Source organism: Dermochelys coriacea, chromosome 2, assembly GCF_009764565.3.
Source record: "Dermochelys coriacea isolate rDerCor1 chromosome 2, rDerCor1.pri.v4, whole genome shotgun sequence".
NCBI lineage: Eukaryota > Metazoa > Chordata > Testudines > Dermochelyidae > Dermochelys > Dermochelys coriacea.
The window spans coordinates 270,619,602-270,632,475 of record NC_050069.1 but is presented as its reverse complement, the minus strand read 5'-3'; the positions used below and the strand labels follow the sequence as shown (position 1 = coordinate 270,632,475).

Sequence of the window (12,874 nt, the reverse complement as noted above, 5' to 3'; positions counted from 1 at the left end):
TCTTTTGTGATTTCAGCTTGTAGTAAGGGAGCCTCAGTGCTGGTGCACTATTAGCCCAAAGTGAATTCAGCTCAGCAGCCTGTAACCAGACTCCTAATAGAATCAAAATTAACTCAGATATTTCACAGTGGGTTGGTGGGCAGGTAGGTAGGTGCATACCTTCCTTCACTGGGAGTTGAAACCCATGACCCTTACCTAGCGAGTGCTGGTTAGTTGATGGTGAGTCCCTCCATCATAACAAAAGGCCGAGTATAGTTCCACTGTCCTTGATTCACATAATCAGGATAATAACAGTTTATTCCTGCCCCAATAAAAGAGAAACTGGGGCTCCTACAGCAGCCAAAGTGACCATCGAGGCAGGGTGGGTGTGCCTATGCAAATGAGATCAGCCGCTGAAGTTCTTTTTCACAACTCACCATGACTCGCCACCAGATGTCAGGGTAGAGCTCATCCTGACTGCTTACATCCTCCCCCCAAGCCGAGAATTTGTCGTCCCGACAAATCACACTCCCTATTATACCAGTTCACTGGTTCCCTCCAAAGGGCCTCAGAAAGCCCACTTCAGCTTTCACAAGCCTGTGTGCTAAGAGTTTTGGCTCCTCACTAGTCACCCCAGGTGCCTCATAAGTTAACCCTTTTACTGGTCTTATTTTCCTGTCTCGTCTATTGAGAATTTCTGTTGCAGGGGTAGGCAGGACATCTTCTTGAGCGATGGATGGAGAGTTTTCCTTTGAGGATCCCTCGGCTACCGGCATAGGTCCCTGCATCTCCGGTTCTGACCGTGGAAGGTCCAATGTGACTAGGGCCCCCTCCCCCTTGATGTCTCCACTGTCCAATAACCTGTGTGCATCATCACCGGGGGGTCCCATCGGTGGCACAGGGGTGTCAGTAATGGGCCTAAATACCTCTGCCATGGGGTTTAGCACAGAGAAGGGGGAGCTCTCTCTTGGTTCAGCTGATCGAGACTGAAATCTTGTCTCCATTCCAGTATACATCATGATTGTGTCTTCCTCCTCAGACTCATTCTCGGATGTGCTGAATAGGGGTAGGTTAGCTGCAGGGGGGCTGCTGTCCGTGTTGGATGGTGGCTTTGGTCTAGCACTTCTGTTCTGCCTGGCTGCCCTGTCGTGGCCCATCTCATAAGGGGTGCTTACCAATTCCCCCACAGGGAGCAAAAGGTTTCTATGCATCATCTTTATTTGCCCTGGACCGTCTTCAGGTTTGATCTTGTAGACCGGCAGATCTCCCAGCTTTTCCATCACCAGGTAAAGTATTGCCTTCCATCTGTCAGCTATCTTGTGTTTGCCAGCAATACCCAAATTTTGCAGCAGGACTCTGTCCCCTGGCTGGAGCTCCTGCGAATGCACTCTAGCATCATATCGATGTTTGTTGCGGTCTGCGTTCTTCCGAGCCGCAGCGGTTGCTAAGTGATAAGCATCCCGCATCTTTTCTCTTAGTCGGGATACATATTGCTGATGAGTTTCATAGCTATCTCCATCCTCTGATACACCAAAGCACAAGTCTATGGGTAATCTTGGTTCTCGCCCAAACATCAAGAGATATGGGGTGACTCCCGTAGCATCGTACTTTATGGCATTGTAGGCATGCACCAGAAATGCGACATGCTGGCTCCAGGTTGCCTTCTGCTCCAGTCGCAAAGTTCCCAACATATCCAACAGGGTTCGGTTGAACCTCTCTGGCTGAGGATCACCTTGGGGGTGATAAGGCATTGTCCTAGACTTTTTAATTCCTGCTATCTTCAGCACCTCCTTCAGAAGGTGACTCTCAAAATCCCTCCCCTGATCAGAGTGTATCCAAGCCGGGAATCCATAGACTGAGAAATATTTGTCCCACAATACTCGAGCGACGGTGGTGGCCCTCTGATCACGTGTGGGATATGCCTGTACATACCGTGTAAAATGGTCAGTCACTACTAGAATGTTTCCAACATTCCTCTTGTCTACCTCTACAGACAAAAAATCAACGCATACCAGTTCCAAAGATTTGTCGCTGGCGATGTTCTTGAGATATGCAGCCCTCGTGGGCAGAGTTTTCCTTTGAACACATCGATCGCAAGTCTCACATTTCCTGCGAACATCTTTAGTCATTTGGGGCCAATAGAACCTACTACGAATAAGTTCCAGGGTCCTCTCCATCCCTAAATGTCCAAAGTCATCATGCAGGGCCCTCATGGCCAGGGATCTGTACTCTTTTGGCAGTACTAATTGTGCTCGTTGCTTTTGTAAAGGGTCGGTGGTCATTCGGTGTAGCACTCCCTGAATCAGTTTTAGTATGGACCATTCTCTCAATAGTAGTTTACCTCTGGATTAGTTGGGACAACCACAGCTGGGCTTTGCCCCTCCCTTTTGGCAAGTAGTGTATCACGAATGTCAATATCTTGCTGCTGGGCTTCTTGCCAGTCAGCCGCATTGAGCATGGGCAAGGGAAATTGGTCTAATGCAATATAGTTCACTGAAGCAGAAGGCATGCATTCAGGGGGCAGGCCCAAAGCTTCTGCAACACATCCCTGAAGGCTCTCACGTGCCTCTGGCTCTCAGCGATTCACACTGCAAATAGCTCTCACTCCATCTGTGGGTATCACAGCAACTTCTGGTGCCTGTGGACGCCTGGACAATGCATCAGCATCTACATTGCTTCTCCCTGATCGGTATTGCATGCTGAACTCATAGCTAGCCAAGGCGGCCACCCATCTCTGCCCTGTAGCATCCAGCTTAGCACTTGTTAACACATAAGTCAGTGGATTGTTGTCTGTCCACACCTCGAACTGAGAGCCATACAAGTAGTCTTGAAATTTCTCAGTTATGGCCCATTTCAAGGCCAAGAATTCCAGCTTGTCGGTGGGATAGCGAGTTTCTCTATCAGACAATCCTCGGCTGGCAAAGGCTACAGGTTTACATTTGCCTTCCACTTCCTGGTACAGGACTGCTCCCAGACCATCCAAACTGGCATCAGTATGCAGGATAAATGGTTTGCTTGGGTCAGCAAAAACTAGGACTGGAGCATGAGTTAGGCAAGTAATGATTTCTTGAAAAGCCCTTTCACATCGCTCATCGCACCATGGTCCAAATGGTTCGAAGGGGCCATAGTGTCTCTGCACAGGAGGCTTTGGAGACCTCCCCTTATTCCTGTCTTAGATTTGTTCTTGCTGGACTGGTGTCCCCTGGTAAGATCATTCAGAGGCTTTATAATCGTAGCACAGTTTTTCACAAATCTGCAGTAGGGTAGCCACTAAATCCGAGAAAGGTCTTGAGTTCTCTGTAGTTACTTGGACATGGCCATGTAGTGAGTGCTTCTATTTTATCGGGATCAGTACTCACACCCTCTTGGGACACGATGTGACCCACATACTTCACTGAGGTTCTGGAGAACTGGCATTTGTCAGTTGAAAGCTTCAGACCATAATCCTCCAACCTATCCAGCACTTTAAGAAGTCTTTCTACATGCTCCTCTAAGGTTCTTCCAAACACAATCAAGTCATCCTAATAAACTAACACTTGCAGTAAATTCATGTCTCTCACAACTTTCTTCATGAGATGTTGAAAGATGGCAGGTGCTCCAGAAATCCCTTGGGGCATGCGTTCGAACTGATAAAACCCTAATGGGCAGATGAAGGCTGTTTTCTCCTTATCTTCTTCTCCCAGAGGGATCTGGTAGTATCCACTTCGAAGATCCAACACAGAGAACCACTGGCTTCCCAGCAAAGAGTCTAAGGCATCTTTGACTTGAGGCATAGTGTACTGGTCAACCACAGTACGGCTGTTTAGGGTGCGGTAGTCAATACACATCCGGATTTTCCCATTCTTTTTACGGACTACCACAATGGTGAAGCGTATGGGCTGCGGGACTCTGTAATGATGCCATTCGCAGCCAGCTCCTGAAGATGATATCGCACATCTTCCATCTCAGAGAGAGCAATCTTCCTAGATCTCTCCCTGAAAGGTCGAGAGTCATGTAATCTGATATTGTGCTCTACTCCTTTTGCACATCCCACATCCCACTCATGCAGTGAGAACACCTTGCATCTTTCACAAAGTTTCTTCCTCAGGCGATCTTTCCACTCCTCGGACATTGGTGAATCTCCAAAGTCAAACTTTGCTGGGTCTATTGTCGGAACTTGAGTTTCACACTGGGTTTTTACAATTGACTCAGGTTCAAAGAGGTCTGCTATCTTTTGTCCTTGCTTCATAACAACATCACGACTTGTTTCATTAGCAATCAGTATAGTCACCCTTTCTTGGGCTTCAGCAGGTAGGGTTATGACTCCACTGGGGACCAGCACTCCTTCCGGGAGCTCTCCCCCCATTGGCTGCTCTGTCATTGCTAACGTCCCTTTACTGCCTTTCAGCCAGGTACTCATGACAAGCACTTCTTGCTTCGTCCTTGCAGGCACTACTAAGGGGGTCGTGCCCGCGTACTTCAGTGCCCCTAGTGGTAGCTCAGATGTCTCCCTTTTAGGCTCTCAATTTTCCTATAGGCTTCAGCACAAAGCGTATGGATCATTAGGATATTCAGGTACTGGTCCCCAGCCCTCCTTCTGCAGTAATTGTACCTTGAAGAGACTGGAGTTGGTCCCTATCAGCACAGACACATCACAGGTCCCTTTAGGGTCAGGGCATATTAAGGCAGCTGTGTCTACCTCTTCGCTTAGCCCAGCCACCTCCTCTGGGAATTCCAGGTGTACTATGATGTACCCTGGGCAGGGGAATTCATCCATGCTGAGGCCACACAGACCAAGGCCGGTCAGTGGCCATATAGGCAGGTGTCTAAGCATCTGTTGGTCGAATGACTGAAATATAATAGTCACTTGAGATCCAGTGTCAAGCCCTACTCTACACTCCACCCCTTCAATCCTCACCGTGACCTCTGCTCGAGGCCCTATCAGTCCTGCAGGGATCCCTGCTAGACTGTCTTTTCTGGGGGAATCTTCAAATCCTGCAGGCCTAGGGGGTCCCCGTCCCCAGACCCTCTGGCAACTACCGGATCTCTCCCAACTGATCCTCAGCTCTCCATACACTAAGGAGGGGTTTTCTTCATTACGGCACTTGGCAGCACTGTGTCCATCCTGACCACATCAGTAGCAGAAGAATTGACCTTTCCCCCTTCGCCTGGGTGGGATGGTGGCTCTAAGTGCGGGCTTCTCAATCGCCACAGTTTGAGGCTCCTTATTCCTGGAAGTCTTAACTCGGTCAACGGTGCTTTGCAGCTCAGCTATCCATTCCGTCAGGACCTGCATTTGTTGGGCAAGTTCCTCTCTGGTGCTCACCATCAGTACACTAGCCATTTGCAGTGGTATTGTGCTGGCTGGCTCCGATGTTTTGGCTTCCCAAAACTCACTGGCAGCCTACCTTTCTTCCTCCTCTCCGACCTCTTTTATCAGCTGGGAGTAACTTGGGGGATGTTCCTGTCATTCTCTTAGCTGGAGATGAAGTAGAATCGGGTTCTGATTCTATTCTATTCTATTCTATTCACCTGTATACAACATTAGTGTGACCATTACTGGAACACTGTGTCCAGCTCCTGCGTCCACACTTCAAACATTATGTTGACAAATTGGAGAGGCTTTGGAGAAGAATGAGGTCTGGGAAACCTGCCTTATAGTGAATAACTTAAGAAGCTCAGTCTATTTCTTTGATCCAAGAGAAAGCTGATCACAGTCTATAAGTACCTATATCTAGCAGATTAAAGCATATAAAAGATTCAGTGGTTGGAAGCTGAAGCCAAAGTCAGACTAGAAATAAGGCATGCATTTTTTAACAGTGAGAGTAATCAATCATTGGAGCAACTTCATGTGGGAGGGCTTTCCCTTTACCCTCTCCCCTGGTTCTTGTCACACAGACGACCAGAAGTCTGAAGTGCAGTGCAATGCAAAGTTTATTGAGGTTAGTATCCAGCAAGCATGCGTACCATAACTCTGATGTCACAGAGCCTTATTTGTTAGTCTTAAAGGTTCCACAGGATGCCACATTGTTTTTTGCTGAAACAGACTAACACGGTTACCCCTCTGAAATAACTACCAGCAATCCCCACTGGCTCTTCACCTAGCCAGTATCTTGTGGATATCTCAGTATAATTAAAACCTGAGGAGGAATTTGAAGGAGAAAAGATTAGTGGCTTCATATACTATATGAGTGGTCTCACTGATTTCAGTGAGACTATTCACATACCTAAAGTTAGGCATGTACTTAAGTGCTTTACGAGATTTGGGTGAGAACAATGAGGACTTAGCAGGACTGAGCCCTAAGCCCTGGTCCACACTAGGAGTTGAGGTCGAATTTAGCAGCGTTAAATCGATTTAACCCTGCACCCGTCCACACGACAAAGCCCTTTTTTTCGACTTAAAGGGCTCTTAAAATCGATTTCCTTACTCTACCCCCGACAAGGGGATTAGTGCTGAAATTTGCCTTGCTGGGTCAAATTTGGGGTACTGTGGACACAATTAGACGGTATTGGCCTCCGTGAGCTATCCCAGAGTGCTCCATTGTGACCGCTCTGGACAGCACTCTCAACTCAGATGCACTGGCCAGGTAGATCGGAAAAGGCCCGCGAACTTTTGAATTTCAATTTCCTGTTTGGCAAGCTGCAGGTGACCATGCAGAGCTCATCAGTGGAGGTGACCATGATGGAGTCCCAGAATCACAAAAGAGCTCCAGCATGGACCGAATGGGAGGTACGGGATCTGATCACTGTATGGGGAGAGGAATCCGTGCTATCAGAACTACGTTCCAGTTTTCGAAATGCCAAAACATTTGTCAAAATCTCCCAGGGCATGAAGGACAGAGGCCATAACAGGGACCCAAAACCGTATCACGTGAAACTTAAGGAGCTGAGGCAAGCCTACCAGAAAACCAGAGAGGCGAACGGCCGCTCCGGGTCAGAGACCAAAACATGCCGCTTCTATGATGAGCTGCATGCCATTTTAGGGGGTTCAGCCACCCTACCCCAGCCGTATTGTTTGACACCTTCAATGGAGATGGAGGCAGCACGAGCTCAGGTTTTGGGGATGAGGAAGATGATGATGATGAGGTTGTAGATAGCTCACAGCAAGCAAGCGGAGAAACCGGTTTTCCCGACAGCCAGGAACTGTTTCTCACCCTGGACCTGGAGCCAGTACCCCCGAACCCACCCAAGGCTGCCTCCCGGACCCGCCAGGCGGAGAAGGGACGTCTGGTGAGTGTACCTTTTAAAATACTATACATGGTTTAAAAGCCAGCATGTTTAATGATTAATTTGCCCTGGCATTCGCAGCTCTCCTGGATGTACTCCCAAAGCCTTTGCAAAAGGTTTCTGGGGAGGGCAGCCTTATTCCATCCACCATGGTAGGACACTTTACCACTCCAAGTCAGTAGCACCGTATTCGGGAACTATTGTAGAACAAAGCATTGCAATGTATGTTTGCTGGTGTTCAAACAACATCTGTTCTTTATCTCTCTGTGTTATCCTCAGGAGAGTGATATCATTCATGGTCACCTGGTTGAAATAGGGTGCTTTTCTTAAAGGGACATTCAGAGGTGCCCGTTCCTTCTGGGCTGTTTGCCTGTGGCTAAACAGAAATGTTCCCCGCTGTTAGCCACAGGGAGGGTGGAGGGGCTAGCCACGCGCTGGGGGGAGGCAAAATGCGACCTTGGAATGAAAGCACATGTGCTATGTATGTAATGTTAACAGCAAGGTTTACCGTGCAAGAGTGTACCCATTCTTCTATAAAATGTGTCTTTTCAAATACCGCTGTCCCTTTCATTTTCTCCACCAGCTGCATGTGTTTCAAGGATCACAGGATCTTCTCCTTCCCAGAGGCTAGCGAAGATCAGAAGGTGAAGTTCTCTGAGCTTATGCTGTCCTCCCACACTGACAGAGCACAGACGAATGTGCGGAGGCAGACAATGTCAGAGTGCAGGAAAGCACAAAATGACCGGGAGGAGAGGTGGCGGGCTGAAGAGAGGGCTGAAACTGAAAGGTGGTGGCAGTGTGATGAGAGGAGGCAGGATTCAATGCTGAGGCTGCTGGAGGATCAAACTAATATGCTCCAGTGTCTGGTTGAGCTGCAGGAAAGGCAGCAGGAGCACAGACCACCGCTACAGTCCCTGTGTAACCAATCGCCCTCCTCCTCAAGTTCCATAGCCTCCTCACCCAGACGCCCAAGAACGCGGTGATGGGGCCTCCGGCCACGCAGCCACTCCACCCCAGAGGATTGCCCAAGCAACAGAAGGCTGGCATTCAATAAGTTTTAAACTTTTAAACTTTTAAAGTGCTGTGTGGCCTTGTCCTTCCCTCCTCCACCACCCCTCCTGGGCTATCTTGGTAGTTATCCCCCTATTTGTGTGATGAATTAATAAAGAATGCATGAATGTGAAGCAACAATGACTTTATTGCCTCTGCAAGTGGTGATCGAAGGGAGGAGGGGAGGGTGGTTAGCTTACAGGGAAGTAGAGTGAACCAAGGGGCAGGGGGTTCATCAATGAGAAACAAACCGAACTTTCACATCGTAGCTTGGCCAGTCATGAAACTGGTTTTCAAAGCTTCTTTGATGTGCACCGCACCCTCCTGTGCTTTTCTAACTGCCCTGATGTCTGGCTGTGCGTAACCAGTGGCCAGGCGATTTGCCTCAACCTCCCACCTCACCATAAACATCTCCCCCTTACTCTCACAAATATTGTGGAGCGCCCAGCAATGGGAATATTGGTTTCGCTGAGGTCTAATCAAGTCAGTAAACTGCTCCAGCGTGCTTTTAAATGTCCAAATGCACATTCTACCACCATTCTGCACTTACTCAGCCTATAGTTGAACAGCTCCTGACTACTCTCCAGGCTGCCTGTGTAGGCTGGGTCCCTAAGGATAAAGATAGGCATTTCAACATCCCTAACTGTTATTTTCTGGTCTGGGAATAAAGTCCCTTCCTGCAGTTTTTGAAACAGACCAGAGTTCCTGAAGATGCGAGTGTCATGTACCTTTCCCGGCCATCCCACGTTGATGTTGGTGAAACGTCCCTTGTGATCCACCAGTGCTTGCAGCACTATTGAAAGTACCCCTTGCAGTTTATGTACTCGCTGACATGGTGCTCCGGTGCCAAAATAGGGATATGGGTTCCGTCTATGGCCCCACCACAGTTAGGGAATCCCATTGCAGCAAAGCCATCCAACAGGACCTGCACATTTCCCAGGGTCACTACCCTTGATATCAGCAGATCTTTGATTGCGTTGGCTACTTGCATCACAGCAGCACCCACAGTAGATTTGCCCACTCCAAATTGATTCCTGACTGACCGGTAGCTGTCTGGTGTTGCAAGCTTCCACAGGGCTATTGCCACTCGCTTCTCAACTGTGAGGGCTGCTCTCATCTTGGTATTCTTGCACCTCAGGGCAGGGGAAAGCAAGTCACAAAGTTCCATGAAAGTGCCCTTACGCATGCGAAAGTTTTGCAGCCACTGGGAATCGTCCCAGACCTGCAACACTATGCGGTCCCACCAGTCTGTGCTTCTTTCCCGAGCCCAGAATCGGCACTCCACCGCACGAACCTGCCCCATTAGCACCATGATGCCCACATTGGCAGGGCCCGTGCTTTGAGAGAAGTCTGTGTCCATGTCCTCATCACTCTTGTCACCGCGCTGACGTTGCCTACTTGCCTGGTTTCGCTTTGCCAGGTTCTGGTGCTGCATATACTGCTGGATAAAAGAAAAGGAGTACTTGTGGCACCTTAGAGACTAACAAATTTATTAGAGCATAAGCTTTCGTGAGCTACAGCTCACTTCATCGGATGCATTTGGTGGAAAAAACAGAGGAGAGATTTATATACACACACACAGAGAACATGAAACAATGGGTTTATCATACACACTGTAAGGAGAGTGATCACTTAAGATAAGCCATCACCCACAGCAGGGGGGGGGAAAGGAGGAAAACCTTCCATGGTGACAAGCAGGTAGGCTAATTCCAGCAGTTAACAAGAATATCAGAGGAACAGTGGGTGGTGGGGTGGGGGGGAGAAATACCATGGGGAAATAGTTTTACTTTGTGTAATGACTCATCCATTCCCAGTCTCTATTCAAGCCTAAGTTAATTGTATCCAGTTTGCAAATTAATTCCAATTCAGCAGTCTCTCGTTGGAGTCTGTTTTTGAAGCTTTTTTGTTGAAGTATAGCCACTCTTAGGTCTGTGATCGAGTGACCAGAGAGATTGAAGTGTTCTCCAACTGGTTTTTGAATGTTATAATTCTTGACGTCTGATTTGTGTCCATTCATTCTTTTACGTAGAGACTGTCCAGTTTGGCCAATGTACATGGCAGAGGGGCATTGCTGGCACATGATGGCATATATCACATTGGTAGATGCGCAGGTGAACGAGCCTCTGATAGTGTGGCTGATGTGATTAGGCCCTATGATGGTATCCCCTAAATAGATATGTGGACAGAGTTGGCAACGGGCTTTGTTGCAAGGATAGGTTCCTGGGTTAGTGGTTCTGTTTTGTGGTGTGTGGTTGCTGGTGAGTATTTGCTTCAGATTGGGGGGCTGTCTGTAAGCAAGGACTGGTCTATCTCCCAAGATCTGAGAGAGCGATGGCTCGTCCTTCAGGATAGGTTGTAGATCCTTGATGATGCGTTGGAGAGGTTTTAGTTGGGGGCTGAAGGTGATGGCTAGTGGCGTTCTGTTGTTTTCTTTGTTGGGCCTGTCCTGTAGTAGGTGACTTCTGGGTACTCTTCTGGCTCTGTCAATCTGTTTCTTCACTTCAGCAGGTGGGTATTGTAGTTGTAGGAATGCATGATAGAGATCTTGTAGGTGTTTGTCTCTGTCTGAGGGGTTGGAGCAAATGCCGTTATATCGTAGCGCTTGGCTGTAGACAATGGATCGAGTTGTATGATCTGGATGAAAGCTAGAGGCATGTAGGTAGGAATAGCGGTCAGTAGGTTTCCGATATAGGGTGGTGTTTATGTGACCATCGCTTATTAGCACCGTAGTGTCCAGGAAGTGGATCTCTTGTGTGGACTGGTCCAGGCTGAGGTTGATGGTGGGATGGAAATTGTTGAAATCATGGTGGAATTCCTCAAGAGCTTCTTTTCCAATGGGTCCAGATGATGAAGATGTCATCAATGTAGCGCAAGTAGAGTAGGGGCATTAGGGGACGAGAGCTGAGGAAGCGTTGTTCTAAGTCAACCATAAAAATGTTGGCATACTGTGGGGCCATGCGGGTACCCATCGCAGTGCCGCTGAAAACAGATTGACAGATTGACAGAGCCAGAAGAGTACCCAGAAGTCACCTACTACAGGACAGGCCCAACAAAGAAAACAACAGAACGCCACTAGCCATCACCTTCAGCCCCCAACTAAAACCTCTCCAACGCATCATCAAGGATCTACAACCTATCCTGAAGGACGAGCCATCGCTCTCTCAGATCTTGGGAGATAGACCAGTCCTTGCTTACAGACAGCCCCCCAATCTGAAGCAAATACTCACCAGCAACCACACACCACACAACAGAACCACTAACCCAGGAACCTATCCTTGCAACAAAGCCCGTTGCCAACTCTGTCCACATATCTATTTAGGGGATACCATCATAGGGCCTAATCACATCAGCCACACTATCAGAGGCTCGTTCACCTGCGCATCTACCAATGTGATATATGCCATCATGTGCCAGCAATGCCCCTCTGCCATGTACATTGGCCAAACTGGACAGTCTCTACGTAAAGAATGAATGGACACAAATCAGACGTCAAGAATTATAACATTCAAAAACCAGTTGGAGAACACTTCAATCTCTCTGGTCACTCGATCACAGACCTAAGAGTGGCTATACTTCAACAAAAAAGCTTCAAAAACAGACTCCAACGAGAGACTGCTGAATTGGAATTAATTTGCAAACTGGATACAATTAACTTAGGCTTGAATAGAGACTGGGAATGGATGAGTCATTACACAAAGTAAAACTATTTCCCCATGGTATTTCTCCCCCCCACCCCACCCCCCACTGTTCCTCTGATATTCTTGTTAACTGCTGGAATTAGCCTACCTGCTTGTCACCATGGAAGGTTTTCCTCCTTTCCCCCCCCTGCTGTGGGTGATGGCTTATCTTAAGTGATCACTCTCCTTACAGTGTGTATGATAAACCCATTGTTTCATGTTCTCTGTGTGTGTGTATATAAATCTCTCCTCTGTTTTTTCCACCAAATGCATCTGATGAAGTGAGCTGTAGCTCACGAAAGCTTATGCTCTAATAAATTTGTTAGTTTCTAAGGTGCCACAAGTACTCCTTTTCTTTTTGCGAATACAGACTAACACGGCTGCTACTCTGAAACCTGTCATTATGCTGGATAAAGTGTGTGGTGTTTAAAGAACCACCCGCGACAATGTTTTAACCCCATCAGGCACTGGGATTTCTACCCAGAATTCAAATGGGCGGCGGAGACTACAGGAACTGTGGGATAGCTACTCACAGTGCAACGCTCCGGAAGTCGACAGTTGCCTTGGTACTGTGGACACACTCCGCCGACTACATGCATTTAGAGCATTTGTGTGGGGACACACACAATTGACTGTATAAAAACACTTTCTACAAAACCGACTTCTATAAATTCAACCTAATTTCGTAGTGTAGACATACCCTAAGATAAAAGAGCAGATAAAGAGAGAGGGAAAGAATCAATGCCAAAGTGCAGGGTGCATTCTCTTCAACCTGATGCATGAAAAGTCAAACTTTCAGGTAAGTTCTTATTCCAGTTCTGATTCCTGATGAAAATGTATTTGTATACATAGAGCAGTACATAGGAATGGCCACACTGGTTCAGACCGAAGGTCCATCTAGCCCGTTATCCTGTCTCCTGACAGTGGCCAATGCTAGGTGCTTCAGAGGGAATGAACAGGAC

The 12,874-nt window shown here is 47.8% G+C and overlaps 2 protein-coding genes across 2 annotated transcripts in view; both read left to right on the top strand.

Moving 5' to 3' along the window:
• The window catches only part of LOC122458498 (GTPase IMAP family member 2-like), a 237,450-nt gene that overhangs the window by 5,728 nt on the left and 218,848 nt on the right, over positions 1 to 12,874 (top strand). The window contains 1 exon segment of the mRNA XM_043507140.1: positions 12,518 to 12,522. The gene's annotated coding sequence lies outside the window, so the exon portion shown is untranslated.
• LOC119850710 overlaps positions 1 to 12,874 on the top strand; it is an 829,101-nt gene that overhangs the window by 622,470 nt on the left and 193,757 nt on the right. The window lies entirely within an intron of this gene.